Source organism: Ambystoma mexicanum, chromosome 1q (genome assembly GCF_040938575.1).
Source record: "Ambystoma mexicanum isolate Mex_15411 chromosome 1q, UKY_AmexF1_1, whole genome shotgun sequence".
Taxonomy (NCBI): Eukaryota; Metazoa; Chordata; class Amphibia; order Caudata; family Ambystomatidae; genus Ambystoma; species Ambystoma mexicanum.
The window spans coordinates 192059703-192082989 of NC_090922.1; the positions used below are offsets into that span (position 1 = coordinate 192059703).

At 49.1% G+C, this 23287-nt stretch overlaps 1 protein-coding gene across 4 annotated transcripts in view; it reads right to left on the reverse strand.

The window, feature by feature from the left end:
- Positions 1–23287, reverse strand: part of LOC138526426 (toll-like receptor 13) — a 269812-nt gene that overhangs the window by 111987 nt on the left and 134538 nt on the right. For 2 of the 4 annotated variants that reach the window (XM_069637171.1, XM_069637177.1), the window contains exon 2: positions 2755–2802. The exons of the other annotated variants lie outside the window; for them this stretch is intronic. The gene's annotated coding sequence lies outside the window, so the exon portion shown is untranslated. The remainder of the gene's footprint in view (positions 1–2754; positions 2803–23287) is intronic. 4 annotated transcript variants of the gene reach the window in all.

Consider the following 23287-nt stretch of genomic DNA (forward strand, 5'->3'; position numbering starts at 1 on the left):
GGGTTTTGCCGCAGAGGGTCTGTACCTCGGTTCTTATAGGGTGGAAGTGTGGATATAGTGAAGCGGGCTACGTATAATCGGGCAGCGTCTCCTGCGCAACTGCATCGCTCAACACTGGGGCCTTGCCCTGCGAGGGCTTTGCTGCATGAGGGTCTGTATCTCATTTACTTATAGGCATGGCAGCATGGACGTAGCAAAGTGTGCTACGTATAATCGGGCTGCATCTCCTGTGCACCTGCGTCGATCAACACTGCAGCCTTGACCTGCAAAGTCTTTGCCGCAGAGGGTCCGTACCTAGGTTCTTATAGGCGGGGAAGCTTGGACATAGCAAAGCATGCTACGCATAATCGGGCAGCATGTCCTGTGCACCTGCATCGCTCAACACTGCAGCCTTGTCCTGCGAGGGCTTTGAATCCACCAATCCTTAATTTGGATGGGGTGGACAGAGTGAAGTATAATATCAGTACGCTGAAGTAAAAAGCAATGGGGCATCACGGAATCAAAGGAACCGACTCCTGTAACATTACCAATGGTTGGTACAGTTGTTATGTTGCCAGTGAATTGTGAAGCCAGTGAATTGCCAGTGAATTGTGAAGAGATATTTTTTAAACTTCCTTTTTGCTAGTGATGGGCTTGTTTTTGTGTTCCTTTTTGTTTTTGTGTTCCTTATGGAGGAATGTTTGTGGTGTTTTTCGTCATCTATTTTTTCTTTTACAGCTTTTTTTATGCTTGTGTTTTCCAGCTGAAATTAAATATCAAAGGACAATTTTGTTTATAAAAGGATCATGTTGTTGTTTTTTTTTGGAATTTTAAATTTTTATTTTTAAAAGAGAATTGTGTTTCTGTTTTTTGGGAGAAACCCCAATTTTGTATTCCCGTTGTTATGGCTGCAGATGTTTAAATAACAAAGGGCATGTTTATTTTTTATAAAGGAGAATGATTTGTTACTTTTATTGCATTATTGAATAAAACCAAGTTTCCAAGTTTTAGTTGTAAAATTTTTCATTTGTTTTTAAAATACATTATCCTTACAAGATTTTTGATGATGTTTATGTTGTTTTCTTTCGCAATCTTTGGTTGAATGTTTTGTATCCTGTCTTAAAATTGATGTTTCCCCTACACAAATGAGACATAATTGAACAAATGTGTATGTTAAAGACAGCCAGGACACATGGGTACATATCACACTCCATGCTTATGGAACATAGGCGAAGGGAAGGCCACCCACCTGCACGCATCTGCTATCATACACTATTTTAAGACACATTGCACAACACCTCTGCCATAAGAATCCCCCATGACAAGAATTCGGTCCACCTGGACACATAATGATTCCCCTGCACTTACATATTCTCCATACTACCTCACAGCTCCCATCCAGCTCCCATCCACATGCCAGCTCGACATTGGTAGCTAACAGGGACTTGGCCATCTCAACCTGCCTTCATATTGGCTAAAATACACATACACATAATAAACTACTCTGATGAATTTCCCATTACTTGGACTTCGGGTTGCCGTGAGTGTTCACCTACAGCGCTTTAAGGCAATACCAATGGGAAAATGTGCTATACAAATTCCAATTACATTACAATGTAATACTAGTAACATTAGTACATGTATTTATTATTGTAAAATATGTCATGTGTTAAATGTTTAAATCTATAATTGGCACATTACAATACAATGTTGCAAGTAATATGCTTATTAGGGTAATATGCTTATTAGGGTAAGTGTACATTTTTAAAAGCTGCACATTATGCTTAATGCGGGTACATTTTATTAATTATACACTGATGTTACACGTACTGTTTAGCATAGACACCTGTTGCAGCTGTTATGCTTATTAAATATACAAAGTGGTAGAAACATTATATTAAGCATACATAAGTAATTATTAAAGGTATATTGTCATTAAAACGAGACTCACTTTTGAAAAGCACAAGTGCCCTGTAAGTATGCATTTTAAAGTAATATAATGTATACATGAATACACCTATTATTTGAAGTGTACATTTTCTTAGGCTGTACATTATTTGTGATGTTGGTTAAATGTTTTGTTCATTTTACACTAATAATGTTATTGATTCTGCTTAGCATATAAACCTGTTAAAGCTGTGAAGTGTATATAGCATACACTTTGGGTGAACCTATAAATAGTGCACTATTACATACATTCTATTTTATTAACTATAACTTGGCTGTAAAGCATAGAAGGTTGTTGAATCACTTAGTGAAGGTGTGCAAAATTGTACATTTGGAATATTGAACGTACAGTATGTGTGATGAAATGTACGCTGTAATTTGCAAAGACACTAGTTAAATATTAAATGTGCCTAATGGATAGCTAATTAGCGTACACACCGGTAGAAGCTATGAAGTGTCTGAAGCATATAAAGTAATTAGTATGCTACTGTATGAATGCATATTTGCAGTTAATATTTAGTGCTATATGGCATTACACAATAAGTAACCGAATGACCAGGACACTTGTTCAAAATTAACTGTCCCTAATACATGGTTATTAAGTGTAAATACCTGCTGAAGCTTTGAAGCGTATTAAGAGTATGCACTAGTTGAACAACTATATAGCTCACTACTGCATGCAGTTGTATTTGTAGTTAATACTTATAGAGTTGCATCATTATTAAATAAGTAGCTAAAATGATAGGTTTTTATTGTTTACCATGTACACATATTAGTAATTTTGCATTCACTGGTAAATGTACATTTTATAATCACGATTTTACTAACCTCGCTCTGTAGAAGAGTCCAAAGAAGTTGCTGACATTTTGAAATTAGCTGAAATATAATAAGCATACATTTTAAAGTAAGGAATTATAAATTGTACAAGTTTAACAAAGGTCCAGAGGAGTGGCTGGCCTTTTAAAATTTGCTGAAATAAGAAGAGCAAACATTAACTATTTTAAAGTAGTAAATTAGAAATGTTGCAAGTTTAACCTTATTTATGCACTTTCATAATGTTATACATACTGTTTGGCGTACACATGTGTTTAAGCTGTAAAGCTTATGACACAAATGCAGTGCTACAAACATTATTACATCAAGCAAACATAAGTCATTTTTAAAGGTAGTATCATAAAAAAGTGGTCCCACTTGAAAAAGCTTAAGTGCTGAATAAGGATGCATTTTAAATAGTAAAATAGCGTCTACGAAGCGTATTGTTTTTTAAGCTGTAGATTATGTGTAATGTTGGTTAAATGCTTTCTTTATTGTATGCTAATTATGTTGTCCATACTGTTTAGCGTACACACCTGTATGTTATAATTGTAAGGACACTTGTTAAATATTAAATAAAATATAATCAAAATCCATGCTAGTTTATCGCACAGTTTAGTCTCTATGTTATAATCAGGCCTGCAGATAAGTGTCATACCAGGCCTTTTTATGCATTAAAATCTTGTAAAAATAACACATATCTTTCCATGCGTATCATTTATTCACTAGTTGAAAGCACAGGGAAGTACAATAGGCATGTCACTTGACACAAACCAAAACACATCTGCTCATTTGTATCTGCATGGACGAAGTTGCAGCCCATGAAGGAGGCTATCTGAAAACAAACATTATTTCTGAGCTTTGCACTGCACCTTTCAAAAACAAACAGGATACAGTGAGATAATGAATACTTCTTTCTGTTCAACTTCTGATGTGTTTTCTGTCTGCATGTAAGCATTATGCATACATATTTAGCTTTTTAGGATCTTAGTAGTAATGAAATGCAATTCATGTGTACAATTGCATTTAGAAAACAAATTGTGCTTTTTCAGTGAATGCCTGCTTTCATTAGATAAATTATGTTTTCGAGGTTGTGCGTACATCTATGTGGTGTGCTCAAACATTAATGTGTAGAAAAACACTTTCACTAAATGTAACACATTATATGAAGCAAGGCAGCTTTGCTTCACAACTATTTTGGATATAATGTGTTCTATTCATTTTCAAGTTAGCTCATGTTTTGGTTGTCTGCCGCATACTATTGCACTCTTGCTGTGGTAAATCAATTTCAATTTACATTCCAATTATAAAAACAGTGTGTAGAATACTCCCACCTCAAAGCCTTATCTGGAGCACAGACGAGTATGCAAGGTATTGTTTAACAGCAATTAAACCTTAACTTGGAGTCAATGTGGTGAATGGTACTTTAAATGGTCAGTGGCAGCAGGGACATTGCTCCAGTGTGAGTTATTGTCATTACAGCAATCACAGGGGTCACAGCCTCTTTCAAAACTTAAAGACTATACTTAAAACATTTAAAACTTGACTCTCCAGCCAGGGCAAGCACTGTTATGAAACAACAATGATATGGTTGCATTTGCAAATGAAATAAAAACTCAGGAAAACATGTCAATGTAGTTGTAATTCAGATATTTATTTTGTATATAGCACTTCAGGCCTCCAACCTCTAAGGACTGTGATTATTATAACCTCAGTCGATAGCTTACTGATCTCTAAAATATGTAAGGCTAATTTAGCCCAGCCAACATTTAACCATGAGATTAGATCTAGATTTTAGCAATTAGCACATACCTCTCTGCGCTAACGTATCAAAACACAGGCATACCATTTAGTGCAAGTGTCACAGGTTTCCCCCTTCTCACCTGCCTTTGTTGTTTGTTGGAGTTCTTTGATGGAGTCTTCTTTCTTAGAGTTCGGGTTTTGTATAACCCAGTGTGCAGGTCCTCGGGTCCCAGCGTGCATTTAGCGCTCCGAGTCCTGGGAACGTTCAGATGTCCGAACAGTGAGGAGTGCACACGGAAGACGAGTGCACGGAGATCCAGGATGCAAGGAGGACAAAAAGGAGGGGGAATGAAGGAGGAGGAATTTAGGGGAACCGGGAACCAGGAATCAAAGGAAAAACACAAGCAAACTACGGCAGCACATGTCTAGCCACGGCAAGCGGTAGCGTTGAGACGCGCAGGGCCGCGGGGCGTGTCCGCTTTATAGAACGTAATGCGTACGGCGCGGAAACTGGTAAACAGTATTCCACGGCCATGTTGGGAGTACTGCTGAGTGCAACCCCCTATGGATCAGGGACCAGGAAGTCCAGAAAGGACGCGTCCGATGGTTCATGACAGCACCGGGAGGTCTGGACGTATGGTTTCATTAGAGATGTGTGAAACACTGGGTGGATCCTCTTCCAGGAGTCTGGTAATTTGAGTCGGAAGGCCACTGGGTTAATGATTTCCTTTATGGAAAAAGGGCCATAGTACCGAGGAGCCAACTTATTAGGTCGTAGTGTCGAGGCAGTAGTTTCGAGGATAGCCAGACCTTATCACCCACTGCATAGGAAGGTCCTGGTCTTCTTTTGGAGTCCGCATAGTGCTTGGTGTTAGCTTGGGCCCTTCCGAGGTGTTCTTTGTCTTCCTTGTGTACATTGATGAGGGTTTCAATCCAGAAGTCAACTGTAGGAACTGGTGTAGGATGTGGGAGAAGGGATGGTAGAACCGATGGATGGAATCCTTGGCTGCACAAGAAGGGGCTGGTCCTGACAGCCGAGTGATCCCAATTGTTGTAGGCGAATTCAGCCACAGGTATTAAAAGAGATCAATCGTCCAGGACCTTGGTGGTGAAACAACGAAGATACTGCTCCAGGGTTTGGTTGACACGTTCTGTAGCTCCGTTGGTCTGTGGATGATAACCTGAGGAGAGGGCACGTTGGATTCCTAGCATATGGCATAAGTGTTTCCAGAATTGAGATATGTATTGAGGACCTCTGTCTGATATGATCTTGGAAGGGAGTCCATGAAGTCGGAATATGTGTTCCAGGAAGATTCCAGCGAGTTCTGAGGAAGATGGTAACTTATACAAGGGTGTAAAATGAGCGATGTGAGTGAATAAATCAATGGTAACCATGATAGTTGTGTATCGCCTGGAAGGTGGTAGTTCCACAATAAAGTCTGCAGCAATAAATTCCCAGGGCCTTCTTGGTAGCGTTGGTTGGAGTAGGAGACACGCGGCCTCTTGTTATCATGCTTGTTTTGATTGCAGACTGCACAGGCTTGGATGTACTGCTGGACGTCAAGTTTAATTTTTGCCCACCAAAACTGTCTTTGTATTAAACGGAGAGTGTTGGTAATGCCACAATGTCCTGAATGAAGGGTATCATGACAGAGGCTTATAATCCTTTGTCGCAGTCTCTGTGTGGGAATGACCAGGCCATTGTCCTTGAACAAATACCCGTCCTTGATTTTAAGATTCCATCGATTCTTCCCAGTAAATTCCTTCCAGATCTCAGAGGACTGGGTTTGAATCCGAATGTCTTCCAGGAGAGTGATTGCTTGAGCTACGAAAATTGTATGGGAAAACATCTTTGGGAAGGATCGATCTTCAAGAGTTTCGTAGTCGGGATGTCGGGATAAGGCGTCAGCAATTATGTTGTGTGTTCCAGGTACATGATGGATTTGGAACTGGCACTGGGCAAAGAAGAAGGCCCAACGGGCTTGACGACTATTCCTACATTCCATGGATTGTAGGACATGGAGATTCCAATGATCCGTACAGACCTGAACAGGATGTTTAGCTCCCAGGAGTAGATGACGCCACTCTGTGAAGGCTTGACGGTTGGCCAACAATTCATTTTCCAGAACAGAAAAATGGGTCTCGCTAGGAGTTAGGGTTCGCGAGAGATAATCGATGGGGTGTTCTAACTTGTCCTCGAATTCCTGCTTTAAGACTGCTCCGATGGCGTAGTTAGAGGCATCAGTTTCCACTAGGAAAGGTCGATCAATGTCAGGTTGAGCCAAGATGGGGGCTTGTGTAAATTCCGACTTCAAACGTTGGAATGCTTCGTCTTGGGCTGTGGTCCAGAGGAAGGGAGTATCCTTCTTCAACAATGTAATGATCGGTTGAACTATCTCCGAAAAGGAAGGTATGAATTTCCGGTAGTAGTTGGCAAGCCCCAGGAAGGATTGAATCTGTTTCACAGTAGTTAGAACAGGCCAGGATAGTATGGAATTTACTTTTGAGTGGTCCATTCCAATTCCTTCTGGACTAAGGACAAATCCGAGATAGTGAACAGTAAAGACATGAAAAAGGCATTTCTCGGGTTTAGCCAGGAGTTTATGTTCATGTAGCCGTTGTAAGACTGCCTTGGCATGCTCTTCATGCTTAAGATGGTCCTTGGAGTATATCAGTATGTCGTCCAGGTAAACTATGATGAAGAGGAACAGCATATCAGAGAACACCCGGTCCATAAAACGTTGGAAGACCGCTGAGGCATTGGCGAGTCCGAAAGGCATGACCAAGTATTCAAAGTGACCAAAGGGTGTTCTAAAGGCTGTTTTCCTTTCATCACCTTCCTTAATACGGATCAGATGGTAGGCACCTCTGAGATCCAATTTCGTGAAGATTACGGCTCCTCTCGCCGCTTCCAGGATATCCGAGATTAAGGGCAATGGGTAGCGGTCCTTGAGGGTGCATTGATTAAGACCACGATAATCAAGACAAGGCCTAAGCTCCTTAGTATCATTCTTGGGAACGAAAAACAACGAAGCTCCCGCTGGGGATTTGGATGATCGTATGGTGCCATTTTCTAGGTTGGTATCCAAGTATTCTCGGAGGGCCCTTTTCTCTGGTTCTGATAGGATGAACATCCTTCCAAAGGGAATCACTGCTGAGGGTTCAGTAACGATAGCGCAGTCTTCAGGTCTGCGAGGGGGTAGGGCTTGAACTATGGCAGTTGAAAACACACCAGTGTAGTCCTGATAGGCTCTGGGAACCTGGATAATGTTTGAAACCGTGAGTGGGCCTTGCTGGTCTGTCAGTGTACCTTCAGAGGATCTTGACGAGGAATCCAGGAATAGGCAGTGAGACATGCAATGTTCAGAGCCAAGAAACAAGGATCCTGCTGCCCAGTTGATGTATGGTTTGTGCTTCTGTAACAAGGGCATACCCAGTACCATTGGATAATGGGCCGACTTTATGATGTCAAACTAGATCATTTCATGATGATGGTTTATCGAGAGCTGGATCTCTTTGGTTTGCAGGGTGATTGGTTGTTGTGTCTTGACTGTCGTGTAGCCGAAGAGTCCTCTGTCCACAAGTGTCGCACAGAGAGAATCAAGATCACTCTCTGTGCCGCCTTTGAGGCCACAGGTGGGAGATGTTCTTTCCGGAACTGCGGTACTCGTGGAACCCCGAACCACTGTAAAGGAAACACCGGTTAAGTGTCGAGCCAAAACAGAAACAACAACCAATCAACAAGTAAGTGGAACGGTCTTACCAAAAGGAGTCTGTGGATTGGCGGTTGTACCTATGGGGAAGGTACCGGGACCCAGCAAGGCTGTTCTTTCAGTATGTAAGTATCCCAGCAAGGTTGCAAGTGCCAGGCCCACCTGATGCCAAAATCCGCACAAGAAGTGCGGAACGTAGTAGGAGTCCGTGAAGCAGTTCGTGGTTGTAACAATGATCCAAAAACAAGTACCAAAGCCAAGGGTTATCCGTTGCCAGTCCGTAAAACAAGTCCGAGATCAAGATCCAAAAAGGGTGAAACAAGAGGTAAGTAGTGCCGTACAGGAAACCGAAGAAACAGCTGTGAAGCACCGAAGCACTGCAACAGAGCCGTTTAAATACTGGCGCTGCTATTTCCTCCCGGTCACATGACCCGCGAGCGCATCACGTGAGTGTAGTCCAGAAACATGTGAGCGGAAGGCGGCGGTCATGTGACGCGGAAGAAGTCGGTCTAGCAACCGCCACGGAAGACGCCAAGGGAGTAGACGTCTCCGCAGGCAAAGAGCATGCCGACCCAAGCTTTGTGGCAGTCGGCGCCGTGGCAACTGGGGCGAAGAGAGAACCTGTGAGTCCCGGAACCGGGCAAGAGGGCGAGGGGTGTTCAGAGCACAGGAATGAGGAATGGGATCCCCAGAGGGAGTGGGATGCGTGACAGAGCCCCCCCCAAAGGCCCACGACCCTGTGGGCACGAGGGATGGTCCCTATGGAACCGCGCCACCAAACGGGGAGCCTGGACATCAGCAGCCGGGACCCAGGACCGCTCCTCGGGACCATACCCGGACCACAAGGTATTGGAGACACCCCCTACGGGAACCCAGAATGGCAGAGACCTCAAAAACATCCGGAGTGGATAGAGACACCGGGGCCCTAGGAGAGCGAAGCCGTGTGGGAGCGGGACAGGGCTTGAGCAGAGAAACATGGAAAACAGGGTGAAGCCGCCAGGAACCCAGGAGAGCAAGTCGATAAGACACAGGGCTGATAACACGAGTAATCGTATAGGGACCCACAAAGCGAGGTAGAAGCTTGCGGCAACCCACCAAGTGTAGATGTCGGGTGGATAACCAAACGCGGGATCCCACAGTATACAACGGGGCCATCACCCGTTTCCTGTCCGCCTGCGCCTTCATGGACGCCTGGGCCTCGACAAGATGAGTCGACACCTGAGCGTGAACGGAGGCCAGGTCCCTAACACATGCAAGGGCAGCTGGATTGGCAGAAGAAGGCAAATCCGCGAAGGGCAGAACACAAGGGTGCTGACCATAAAGCAGGTAGAGCGGGGAGAAACCAGTGGAAGAATGGACAGCGTTGTTGTACGCAAATTCCGCAAGATGCAGTACGCTCAACCAGGAAGTCTGTAGCTGTAGGGTCAGACAATGTAAGTACTGCTCCAGCGTCTGGTTCAGTCGCTCGGTCTGACCGTCCGTCTCAGAGTGATATGCCGAGGAGAAACGGACGTCCATTCCGAGCAACCTAGTCAGGGCCCGCCAGAAACGCAAGGTGAACTGCGAACCCCTGTCCGAGATGAGAACCGAGGGAAGCCCGAAAAGACAAAAGACATTCTCGAAGAACAACCGGGCCAGTGTAGGCGCCGAGGGAATGCCTTTACAAGGGATAAAACGAGCCATGTTAGAAAATGAATCGATGACCACCCACAAGGTATCGAAGCCCCGGATCCGGGGTAGGTCAGTGACAAAATCCATGGTCAAGGTGTGCCACGGTTTGGGAGGGACAGGTAAAGGAAGCAAGAGACCCACAGGACGACCCCTACGGTGCTTACACTGTGCGCAAACCGCACATGCATTGACATAAGATTCAACATCCTTTCTCATAGACGGCCACCAGCACCACCTTCTCAGCAGCGCCAAAGTGCGTTTCTGACCAGGATGACCATGAACCGGGGCATCGTGAGACCATTCCAACGCCATGTTACGGGTGTCTAACGTGGGCATGAATAGACGATCAGAAACAAAGGGGAGACCATCATGAACCACCAAATCCCAATCGGACAACTGGCCTGGGTGTGAAGTAACCCAATCCTGTATTGCGTCAAGTAAGGGCAGGGTTGGAGTACACAAACAAACCACCTTGCCGACGTCCAGTAGGGTGTCTGGAAATGTCGGCAAGGCCACTCCCCCAGGAGAAGGTGACAAGGCATCGGCTTTGCCATGGGTATTACCCGGGCGATGTTTGATCACAAAGTCGAAGGTCGCAAAGAAGAGATGCCACCTGACCTGCCTGCTGTTGATACACTTCAGAGACGCCAGGTCTTGTAAGTTCTGGTGATCAGAATAAACCGTGACACTGTGCTTAGCACCCAAGAGGTGATGCCTCCAAACGCGGAAGGCGTCCATGACCGCCAGTAATTCCTTTTCAGTCACGGTATAGTGGGATTCGGCATCTGTGAATTTACGGGAATGGAAGGACACAGGGTGAAGGCGACCAGAGGTAGGGCAAGTCTGTGACAATTCAGCACCTAGTGCAAAGGATGAAGCATCAGCTTCCACTATGAATGGCAGTTCTGGTCTGGGTGCTGCCAGATGGGGGCAGTAGTGAATGCTGTCTTTAAAGCCTCGAAGGCCTGTTGATGTGTGTCCGTCCATAGAAAAGGTGTGCCAGGGCTAGTCAGGGAAGTGAGGGGAGCCACCAAAGAAGAGAACCCGGGGATGAAACACCTGTAAAAGTTAGCGAAACCAAGGAAAGACTGGAGTGCCTTCAATGAATCGGGGACCGGCCAATCCAGCACTGCGCGAACCTTGGAAGTGTTCATGGCTAGCCCTCCAGATGAGATGTGGAAACCAAGAAACTCTACGGAGTCGGCATGGAACTGGCACTTCTCGGGTTTGGCAAACAAGGAGTGTGTCCGTAGACGAGACAACACTTCCCTGACATGCTGTACGTGGTCCTTCATGGTCTGGGAGAATATCAAGATATCATCCAAGTAGACCACTACAAAAACATCCAGGACGTCAAAGAAGATATCGTTCACGAACCTCTGGAACGTGGCCGGAGCGTTGCACGAACCGAACGGCATGACCGTATACTCATACAAGCCATAGCGAGTACAGAAAGCGGTCTTCCATTCGTCCCCGGAATGCACACGAATCAGATTGTAGGCACCGCGGAGGTCTAATTTGGTAAAGCCAATGGCATGTGTGAGACGGTCCAAGAGGGGCGTGATTAGCGGAATGGGGTAGCGATCTTTCTTGGTGATTGCATTGAGTCTGCGGTAGTCCACACAAGGCCGTAAGTCACCCTCCTTCTTGGGGACAAAGAAAATGGGACTCGCCGCCGGGGATGTAGAAGGACGTATCTGGCCCAGACGGAGGGCCTTTTGAATGTACTCCTTGAGGGCTAGATCTTCAGTAGGAGACAAGGAGTAGATACAACCAGTGGGGATAGTGCTGTCCGGAACCAGATCTATCGGGCAGTCGTACGGGCGATGTGGCGGTAAAACTTCTGATGAACCATGGTCGAACACTTCTAGATAGTCTTGGTATTGGGCCGGAATGAGTGTGGAGACCAGTCCAACCGTGTGGTGTTCTGTGGAGGGGACAACGGGATCCTCTAGAGATAATTGAGCCATGACCCCCAATGCTTGAGTGGGTGTCTCAATAGTGGTGGCTGCGGTCAGACAGAAATGTTGATAGAGATCGGATTCGAAATGCACCAAACCCTCTTTCCAGTCAATTAAGGGGTTGTGCTCCTGTAGCCAAGGTATTCCCAATATTACACCGAACTGGGGCATTGAAATGAGATTGAAACTCAGGGTCTCCCTGTGTATAGTCTGTATGGTCAAGAGCATCGGGGTGGTCTGCTGTTTGATTGGTCCGGAAACCAGAGCAGTCCCATCCACTGCCTGTACTTGTTCCTGCCGGGTTTTTGCTAGAAGAGGTAGGTTCAGGGTTTGGGCCAGTGTGATGTCCATATAATTACCTGTAGCCCCGGAATCTATGATAATCATAACTGGGTGAGAGATGTCAGGTGTGGGTTGTAGAATGGCCTGCACATATATGGGTCGGATGCAGCCGAAAGCAAACACAGGGTTCGGGGTATGAGAAGGAGCGCTCAACCCGGTCCCCGAGTTTAGGGTCGAGCACTCCGAAAACCCGATGGTTTTAACTTGGGGCGACGGGGACACTCCTTCACGTAATGGCCAGGTAGACCACAATAATAACAAGCATTGTCCACCCTCCTACGTTCTCTTTCTATGGGTGTGATCGGGCTCCTGATGCCCCCGATTTGCATGGGTTCGGAACTGGTGTTTGAAGGGGCCGAGGTGGAAGGAGATGGGGCAGTGGTGTGCAGAAAACCGGCCTCAGCCCTACGTTCAGAACGTCTAGTGTCCAATTGCAGAGTTAAATCGACTAGGTCATGGTAAGAGGTTGGTAAGGAGGGAACAACCGCAAGGGCATCCTTCATGGCGTTATTTAAGCCGCAATAATACACAACGGCTTTTTTGGATTCAGGCCAGGAAGTCTCAGGTGCAAGCTGATTGAACTTAGTAATGTATTCGATCAAAGACCCCCTACCCTGCCGCAGGTCCAGGAGTTCCAGGTCTCGGGACTGGACTTTATGGCGCGTATCGAACACTCTGGACATCTCAGTGACCAACAAATCAAAGTCGTAAAGGGCTGGGTTGTCGTTTTCCAGGAGTGGATTGGCCCAGGCAGCAGCAGTGCCTGCTAAATGAGAGAGAGTAAAGGCTGCCTTAGAGGTGGAGTCTGGGAAAGCCATGGGTCTACACAAAAAATGCAATTTGCATTGATTCAAGAAGGTTCTGAACTTGCCGGGATCCCCATGATACCTCTCAGGGGCAGCCAAAGGAAAAGGAGAGGGCAGTACTACAGGGATGGGGTTAGGAATGGGTGGAACGGGAGGTTGGACGGGCGGGGGGCCTGGTGAGGTATCCCCAAATTCAGCATCTGAGGGTAGAGGATGTCTAGCACTCTGGATGGTATCCAAGCATTGGTGAATGGCTGTATTTGCTGCGGCCATGTCCGCACGTAACACGGTTATGGCCTGAACCATAGTGGTTAAGGGGTCATCTGTAGCTCCCCCCATAGCTACACGACAGGATGGCTTCACAGTCTGTTGTGTCTTGACTGTCGTGTAGCCGAAGAGTCCTCTGTCCACAAGTGCCACACAGAGAGAATCAAGATCACTCTCTGTGCCGCCTTTGAGGCCACAGGTGGGAGATGTTCTTTCCGAAACTGCGGTACTCGTGGAACCCCGAACCACTGTAAAGGAAACACCGGTTAAGTGTCAAGCCAAAACAGAAACAACAACCAATCAACAAGTAAGTGGAACGGTCTTACCAAAAGGAGTCTGTGGATTGGCGGTTGTACCTATGGGGAAGGTTCCGGGACCCGGGCAAGGCTGTTCTTTCAGTATGTAAGTATCTCAGCAAGGTTGCAAGTGCCAGGCCTACCTGATGCCAAAATCCGCACAAGAAGGGCGGAACGTAGTAGGAGTCCGTGAAGCAGTCCGTGGTTGTAACAATGATCCGAAAACAAGTACCAAAGCCAAGGGTTATCCGTTGCCAGTCCGTAAAACAAGTCCGAGATCAAGATCCAAAAAGGGTGAAACAAGAGGTAAGTAGTGCTGTACAGGAATCCGAAGAAACAGCTGTGAAGCACCGAAGCACCGCAACAGAGCCGTTTAAATACTGGTGCTGCTATTTCCTCCCGGTCACATGACCCGCGAGTGCATCACGTGAGTGTACTCCAGAAACACGTGAGCGGAAGGCGGTGGTCATGTGACGCGGAAGAAGTCTGTCTAGCAACCGCCACGGAAGACGCCAAGGGGGTAGACGTCTCCGCGGGCAAAGAGCATGCCGACCCAAGCTTTGTGGCAGTCGGCACCATGGCAACTGGGGCGAAGAGAGAACCTGTGAGTCCCGGAACCGGGCAAGAGGGCGAGGGGTGTTCAGAGCACGGGAATGAGGAATGGGATCCCCAGAGGGAGTGGGATGCGTGACATTGGTCCTGAAGAGAGAGGTCATCCATTGATGGCCTCTACAGGTTGCATGATGTCTCGAGTTTCATATGGAATGTGGTGGGTAGTAACCCAATCCTGATCTATAAAAATCCCCATGGCGCCACAATCCACTAATGCCAGAATGGGGTAAGTTTCTTTCTTGGACGGCGATAGAAAGGCCTGCAAGATCACAAGTTTGTTTTGTCCAGGAGAGTTCAAGGATGGAATAGATGTGGAGCAAACATCTCTCTCCCTAAGCTGTGCTAGATCTAGGCTTGGGAGCTGGCGTTTCCCGAACGCCGTGGAGGGGCCAAAGGACATTCTCTCACAAGATGTTTATCTGAGGCACAGTACATACAAAGCCCGGTGTGAATCCGTTGCAATCTTTCTTGCGGGGATATGGGTCCCTGGAAGGCCCCCAGTTGCATGGGTTCAGGGTCTGTGGTCGGGGCAGGAGTGGGCTCGGGTTTAGAGGGAGATTCTATAGAGGTCTTTTGGTAAGGCATCTTTGTTTTCTTCTTTTCTGCCTTCCTTTCCTGGATTCGAAAGTCTATTTGTAAAGAGAGGTCCATAAGGGTCTGGAAGGAACCTGGGCGAGCTACCCTGGCTAGCTCTTCTTTTATTTCTTCGTTTAGTCCTCTCCGGAATAGAGTAAAACAGGCCTCCGAGGACCAATCTGCTTCCTTGGCCAGTTGCTTAAAGCGTGTTACATAGGTAAGCATGTCCTGGGACCCTTTCTGGAAATCCAATAGACGTTCTTGGGAACTGTAAACCTGTTCTGGGCGGTCAAACATGATCTTTAGAGCCCGTACGAGCGCATCATAATCATCCAGGAGGGCATCTCTAGAATTAACTAAGGGCGTAGCCCAGGTTAATGCATTCCCGGAGAGATGCGAAATCATAAAGCCCACCTTTGCCCTGGGGGTAGAAAAGTAGTAGGGCTTAAAGGTAAAGTGCACTAAACATGAATCAAGGAAGCCACGAAGGTTCTTTTAGGAGCCATCATATTTATCCACTACTCTGCCCAGCAATACACTTTCCTTGGTCGCGGAATCACGTGACAGGACTAGTTGTTTTAATGAAGCATTCTCAGCTTTGAGATTCTGAACTTCTGTGGTTAACTCTTGCATGCCGCGCATGAGGTCTTGAACTGCAGCCTCCATGTCTGTATCTGTATCAGTTTGTTGGCGTCTCAATCTGTCACAGGTTTGCCCCCTTCTCACCTGTCTTTGTTGTTTGTTGGAGTTCTTCGATGGAGTCTTCTTTCTTAGAGTTTGGGTTTTGTATAACCCAGTGTGCAGGTCCTCGGGTTCCAGCATGCGTTCAGCGTTCCGAGTCCTGGGAAGGTTCAGATGTCCGGGAAGTCCGAGGAAATGCAGGAAGCAGCGAAGAGTGCACACGGAAGACGAGTGCACGGAGATCCGGGATGCAAGGGGGACAAAAAGGAGGGGGAATGAAGGAGGAGGAATTTAGGGGAACCGGGAACCAGGAATCAAAGGAAAAACACAAGCGAACTACGGCAGCACACGTCTAGCCACGGCAAGCGGTAGCGTTGAGATGTGCAGGGCTGCGGGGGCGTGTCCCCTTTATAGAACGTAATGCGAACGGCGCAGAAACTGGTAAACAGTATTCCGCGTTCGGCGGCCATGTTGGGAGTACTGCTGAGTGCAAGCCTCTATGGGTCAGGGACCAGGAAGTCCAGAAAGGATGCGTCCAATGGTTCATGACAGCAAGTTCCAAGAAATAAAGATTTTCATTAATCATCAAAAGCCAATTCTACTATCAAACCTCAAAACATATAATACAAGTCATGTTTGCTTTACTGTATGATTGGCCGGGTTTGTTTGTCCTGGATGTTGACTGCCTACCTCAAACTAAACCCATCCAAGACTGAATTCGTCCTCATCGGTCCGCCCCCTAAAAAACAACTTTTCGAACAATGGCCCAATGATAGATGCCTAGAAGGATTTGATCCACAACTCTCAGACTCAGCAAAGTCCTTAAGCGTCACCATTGACAGCAATCTGTCGTTCCAGAAACACATAGCCCAGAAGGCCCAAATAGTCTGCCTCCGAATCTCTACCTTTTGAAAAATCAAACCCTTCTTTCTGCCACAGGACTTGCCCACCATAGTGCAGGCCCTTGTGGTCTTGCACATTGATGGTGGAAATGCTCTCCTGACAGGGCTCCTAACTGCTCACATAGCTCCCCTAAAAGCAGTCCTCCACACTGAAGCATTACTTTTAACTAAAGCAGGATATTTGATGGAATTATCCCCATCCTACGTAAACTGCATTGGCTTCCACTCGAAGCCAGGATACTGTTCAAGACTTCATGCATCATCTACACAGCAGTCACGAGTAGCACACCAGTGTACCTGGCGGCTAAACTTCACATATATTTTGTCACACGATCCACACATAGCAAATTGAGCAAACGGCTTGAATCACATCTCGTCCACAAAGAGAGTTCCCGCAAACAATCCGTCTCTTGTCATGCACCCACCCTCTGTAGCTCGATTCCGGTGTCGGCTCAGAATGCCCCCACAATTCTCAAATGTTGCACATTTCTTAAAACATGTCTCTTTTAACAACACCTGACCAAGGACTAATTCCAATGGACGCACACATTGACGAACAGACTTTACAGTAGTGCGCTACTGTTAAAGATGCCAGCTCAAATGCTGGCTATCCACACTCTGTACAGAGCTCTGCTGCTCTTGAGCTAGTTCTGCACTTTAAACAATAACAGAATAAGAATAAAATAGTGCCAATTTCATAGGTGAGAACAGTTGAGGAGGTGGATGAAGTGGTGGCAGCTGCTGACCTTGTGACCCATGCAAGAGGGAGAGGATGAAGATGTACATGGTGGCATGCATGAATACTCAGTTGACCAAGCAGAAGATTGGACCAACACTCTGTCTCAAATGTCTACCACACAGCATATACCCACTATACATGACAATGTGGAGATCTATGACCAGACAGTCCTGTTGGTTGAAGGCCAATGCCACCTAGACCACGAGGCCAGACAGCAGTCTGGTGCATCTGAAAAACAGCTGGACATTCAGGAGAGGATCCTGAAAGAACGGGAGCAGCACAACCAGCTCCTCACAAACCAGAATGAGATTCAGGCATCACTGAAGGAATCCCTGGACAAGCACACATCAGCCATCGTTGTTGTAGTACATGACAAGGCAAGAGTGGAACAGGTACAGTCCACAAAAAAGCAGGAGGCTTGAGCGAAGCAATGCTGGGCTAGCAGCATCAACAAGTGATTTACACATGCTGTGTTGGCTGTTGGTATTGTGCAGCCTGGCATGCATCTAGACATGGATTGGTGTATGTAGGCTACCAGCAGGGTGAAGGAATGTCTCACAACTGTGCTTAACAGACCGGGCCAATCACTGCATCAGGCCCTTTTACAGCTGCAGCAGCCACAGTCATGCATGTCACATGTGTACAGCATGGCATCCGAGGAAGCACGCCCACCTCGCATGTGCAGCCGCTCCACTTCCACACCACCGTCAGAAGGTATTCCAGAGGGCCAAGAAGCATGTGCAAAGAAGAGACGGAGGAAGGGAACTGACTACTGCATCCACATCATAGTGCACTGCACGGTTCACTGAGACATTTTCATCACACACAAATGTGAGGAAACATATGTGCTGCTTTGACCCATAACCCCAGTTGGGTAATATGCATTTCAAGGAAGTGGCACATGAGGTAACATGTTTGCAATTCGACCCATATGCCCAGTTGGACAATATACATTGCAAGGAGGAGGTATGTGAGGTAACGTGTGTTGGGTGCATCTGGTCTCGCTATGCCATATGAGGAGTTCCTAGAAGACACTCCTGAAAGGGAACATGCGAGTACAAGGGGTACATTCTCATACCTTGCTCAAATGGCGACAGTAAATTGATGTGTCCTTCTATGTGGTAACCATCCTGCGTGTAATGTATTAGTGCACACATCACTACCAACTGGGTGGGGGCCTTGGGATGGGATAGCAATATTGCATGGTACACATGATCGGTGGTAGTGCAACCAAGCATGCAAGTGTGCTACACCATATTGCCCCATGCTGTCATGGATAGAAGTGGTAATTTGTGGGATGGAAAGGTTGCAGGTGAGTACTGCTTTCTGTGCCACCATACACGCCTCTAGAAGTAATCACATATTAGTAGCTGTCACATGGCTGTTCATTCCTGTCATCTGCTTCATCCTCACTGTCTGCATCTGCTGGCAATGGCACACCCCTTCGCATTGCAATGTTTTGTAAGGAACAAGTTACTTACCTGTAACTGTTGTTCTCCAGCATGGGTCTGGCATGGATTCACATGCTCATGAATATTCCCCGTCATCAGGCTGGGAATCCTCGGTAAAGAAAAAATCAGTATCAGTTTCGTTTCTGATCTGTCTTTCTTAGTAGTAACCAATCACTGATCTCTGGGTCATACTGCCCCCAGCCAATGACTGCCCTCTCCCTAAGCCCCGCCTCTGGCAGCCATCCTCAGATTTGGTAGCACGCCAAGTGGCAGTATGACCAAGTGAAGAGCCACAGAGGGGTAGGTGGGAGGGTTCGCATGTGAATCCATGCCAGACCCATGCTGGAGAACAACAGTTACAGGTAAGTAACTTGTTCCTTCTCCAGCATGGGGTCTGGCATGGATTCACATGCTCATGAATAAAAGAATACATAGCAGTATACACATACACAACCACGGGAGGTGGCAACAGGCTCAACATTAAGCAATACAACAACTCAACATTAAGCATCTCTTACCTCCTCACCAGGCTCACTTTAAGCGAACAGGTTGTGCAGCACTGATTGGCCGACCCTGGACTACTCCCTGGAGTCCCGATGGACGCAGTAGAATCTTGTGAAGGTGTGTGTCGACCTCCACGTAGCAGCCCTGCAGATGTCCAGCAGGGGTACACCAGACAGGAACGCTGTGGTAGCAGCGATCGCTCTGGTCTAATGGGCTCTCGGACAGCTGGGCAGCGGTCGGTTTGCCAACTGCCAACAGTCCAGCTTTGGCCAGCGACAGTAAGTACGGCAGCACTTGAGGGGCCGTAATCCGCAGAGGGTTAATCTTCTGTGCACGGCACCAGACAGAGAACCTCTTCCATTTATGACCGTAACACTTGAGAGTTGAGGACGCTCTGGCCTTTGCAAGAACCTCTCTGCAATCAGCCGGGATATTGCACCCTCCAAACTCTAGCGCTGCAGGAGCCATGCCTGCAAGTTCAGCGACTGTGGGTCGTGGTGTAGAATGGCGCCTCCTTCTCTGGAGAGAAGATCCACGTCCGCCGGCAGCCTGACTGGCGGGGACGTTGACAAGTCCAGAAGGTCCGGGAACCAGATCTGCCTCGGCCACGCCAGTGCGACGAGGATCATCCTGCACCTGGACATCTTGAGCTGGCTGATGAGGCGGAGCAGCAACGGCAACGGAGGGAACGCGTATAGAAACAGGCTGTCCCAAGGGAACGAGAAAGCATTGCCCATGCTCCTCGGCTGTAGGAACCTGCTGGCGAACCTCTGGCACTTGGAGTTCGTCGCCCTCGCGAACAGGTCGATCTGGGGTTTGCCCCATCGTTGGAAGAGTCGATCCACTTGATCCTGGCGCAGTTCCCACTCGTGGCACGAGCGCAGCTCCCTGCTGAGTGAGTCGGCGATGGTGTTTTTTATTCCTGCCAGGTGGAAGGGAACCAGAAACATCCCCGGGGCAACGGCCCAGTGCCACAGATCCTGGGCCTCCTTGGATAGGGCTGGGGATCTGGTGCCTCCCTGCTTCCGTATGTAGAACATCGTGGTGGTGTTGTCGGGGAAGATCCTCACACCTTGTCCTTGAGGGTCGGGAGGAACGACTTGAGCGCCCAGAACACTGCACGGAGCTCCAAGATGTTGATGTGAAGAGACATCTCCTCCGGGAGCCAAAGGCCTCTTGCGTGGAGATCTCCAGTGTGGGCCCCCCAACCCTCCAGAGAGGCGTCCATAGTCACCGTCTCCTGAAACGCCGGGGTTTGAAAGTCTGTGCCCGTCGTGAGGTGAGCCCGGGTGCCCCACCATAGGATCGCCCGATGGAATTCCTCGTCGAGGAGGATCCTGTCCTCGAAGCAGCCCCCCCGCCTGACCCAGCGGGCGTCGAGGAACTCCTCTAGCGAACGCATCCGAAGTCTGCAAAGGGGTACAAGGTAGATGCATGAGGACATCATCCCGAGAAGGAACTTGATGGACCTCACCCTGGCCACGTCCGTGGCTAACAGTCGCTGTACCTTGCCCAGGATGGTTTTGGTCCTCTCCTCTGTAGGGGAGGCCAATTGCCCCACTGTATCGAGCTTCGCCCCCAAAAACAGTGCTACTTGTGACAGAACCAGGTGGGATTTGGGGCAGTTGATGGAGAACCCCAGCTCCGTGAGCAACCGGACGGTCCTCGCCGTATGATCGACGGCGAGTTCCCTTGACCTTGCCCAGATTAGCCAGTCGTCCAGGTAGGGGTAGACATGGATCCCCTGCAGATGCAGCCGCGCCCCCACTGGTGCCAGGCACTTGGTGAAAACCCGGGGTGCCGACTTTAATCCGAACGGTAGGGCTCTGAATTGGTAGTGGCGTCCTTGAACCACAAACCTGAGGAACTTCCTGTGCCTTTCTAGAATGGGGATGTGGAAGTAGGCATCCTCCAGGGCCAGCGACGATAGGAAGTCGCCTTCCTCCAGCTGTCCCAGTACGTGCTGGAGGGTGACCATCCTGAATTTCTGCGCCTTGATGTATTTGTTTAACCGACGCAGGTCTAGGATGGGGCGCCAACCGCCTGCCTTCTTCCTGACGAGGAAGTACCTTGAGTACACTCCGGAGCCCCGGAGACTCCTCGGGACGAGCTCGATGGCACCTTTCTTGAGCATCGCCTTTCCCTCCAACAGCAGTTGAGGGACGTGATTCTCCTCCCTGGCCACGGGAGGAATGCGAGGGCACTTCTTTAGGAATTCCAGTGAGTGCCTGTTGGCCAGGGTGTCCAACACCCAACGATCGGTGGAGATGGACTCCCACACCCTGACGAACTTCGTCAGTCGGCCTCCCACTGGGGTGCTTCGGTGGGGGCCCGACCACCCGGCCGGGTCAGTCTTGCTTGGACGCGGCCTTGCCGCCTTGGCGACAACGGCGGGGAACCCCTTGCTTGCCGCAACCTCTGTAGGCCTCCTGGGAAGAGGAGCGGGCAGTCTGGCAGTAGGTGGAGGAGCCACCGCTGGATCCTTTGGAGGCACCCTGTCTGCCTGCAGAGCTCCGAAAGGGCCGTCGCTGCTGAAGCACTCCAAGGGCCTGGGCTGTCTCTGAGTCGGTCTTGAAGGCCTGTAGAGACTCATCCACCGCCTTACCAAAGAGGTTGTTGCCGTCGAACGGCATGTCCAACACTCTGGTCTGGAGGTCCTGGCGAAAGTCTGTCGCCTTGAGCCATCCTCGTCGTCGGATGCAAACTCTGTTGCCCAGTTGGCGAAATCCGGTATCGGCAATGTCCGTTGCCACCGTAATGGCGTGATCTGACGCCACCTCGCCCTCCTGCAGAATTTTTAGGGCCTCCGCCCTTTTGTCATCAGGCAGGAAATCTAGCAGGGGAGCTATCTTGAACCAGAGCTCCCTGTCGTAGCGGGCCACGATCGCTAAGGCATTGGCTGCCTTAATCGTCGTCGCCGCCGACCAGATGACCCGTCGTCCCATAGAGTCCAACTTCTTGCCCTCGCTGTCCGGCGGGGAAGTGGAAGTGGAAGCCGCCGCGCCCGCTGCCTTCTTCTTAGCCGCTGCCGAGACGACCGAGTCCGTCGTGGGCTGGGCCCTGAGGCACAAGGGGGCGGCATCGGGGACTCGGTACTTCTTCTCGTACCTGTCCCTCTTGGCGGGTGTCGTGTCAGGGTTCTTGAGGACAGGCACCGCGAGGACCGTCTTCCTCTTAGCCTCTCGTCGTTGGTACAGAAACCCCTCCTTTTTCTGTTCTTCAGGGCAGAGCTGGAAGAGCTTGGATGCCCTGGTTATGATGGCGTGGAAAGAGCCAACCTGGTCGGCTGGGGACGCCCGCGGATGGGGGTGACGACGGGATGTCTGCTGTGTCATCGCAGCCGTCGTCGTCTGTCCCCGTCATCAGTTGCCGTATCCTCTCCCGGCGAGGGGGATGAGGGGTCCACCGGCCTCGCGGGCGCGAAGGGCGGAGAGGGGTGGACTCTCCTCCGCTTGTTCGGAGGGTTTCCTGACGGGCCTGGTTCTGGATCCTCCGTCGGGGTCTGTGGTAATCTCGTCCTTATCTCGGTACATAAGGATTGGATTGCCAACATAATGGCCACCGAGCTATCCTGGGGCTCGGGCAATGGCTGCGATGGGCGGGATGGCCGTTCCACTGGGCCCTGTTTGTCCTCCTCGGCGCTATCTTCGATCACGTCAGCAGGGACCGTCCCCTGGGATCGAACCTTCTCGAACCTCTCGTTGAGGTTTATGAACCTCTCTTTGAGGCCTATGGACCTTTCGTTGCGGCCCCTCTCGGTCTCCACCAGTTCCTCCTCAGAGGCTGATTCCGAGTCGGTAGCGGCCACCGCCCCCCCTCTTTTTCAGCTGGGGGCTTCACGGGGATCTTAGCGGTGCGCTGGAAAGAGGATTCCCTCCGCGGCGGTAGGGATACTCTGGGCCCAGAGGCCGTTTCCATTGGCGTAGTCTCAGCCGGCTCCACCAGGGTCGCAGAGACCACTTCGGTAGAGGCCTTAGCCGGGTGGATCAAGGCCCTCACCACCTTAGGTGCGTTCTGGGCCTTCGCCTTGACGGGAGGGTCAACGCCTCGCTCCCCATTCGAGAACGACCGGGTCCGCTCCAGCGGCCTACCCGGGTTCTCGGACTTCCTCTTCCCCGAACCAGAGCGCTGGCTCGTGGTCGAACGTGCCGGGGAAGTAGCGCCCTGCTTGGCAACCGAAGAGCCCGACCTTTCGGCGCTCCCGGAGCCCGCGGACTCACGGTGCTTGGCCTTCTGTTGGGCCCCCGTCGCCAGGGCGCCCTCAAAGGACTTAGAAGCCCGCTC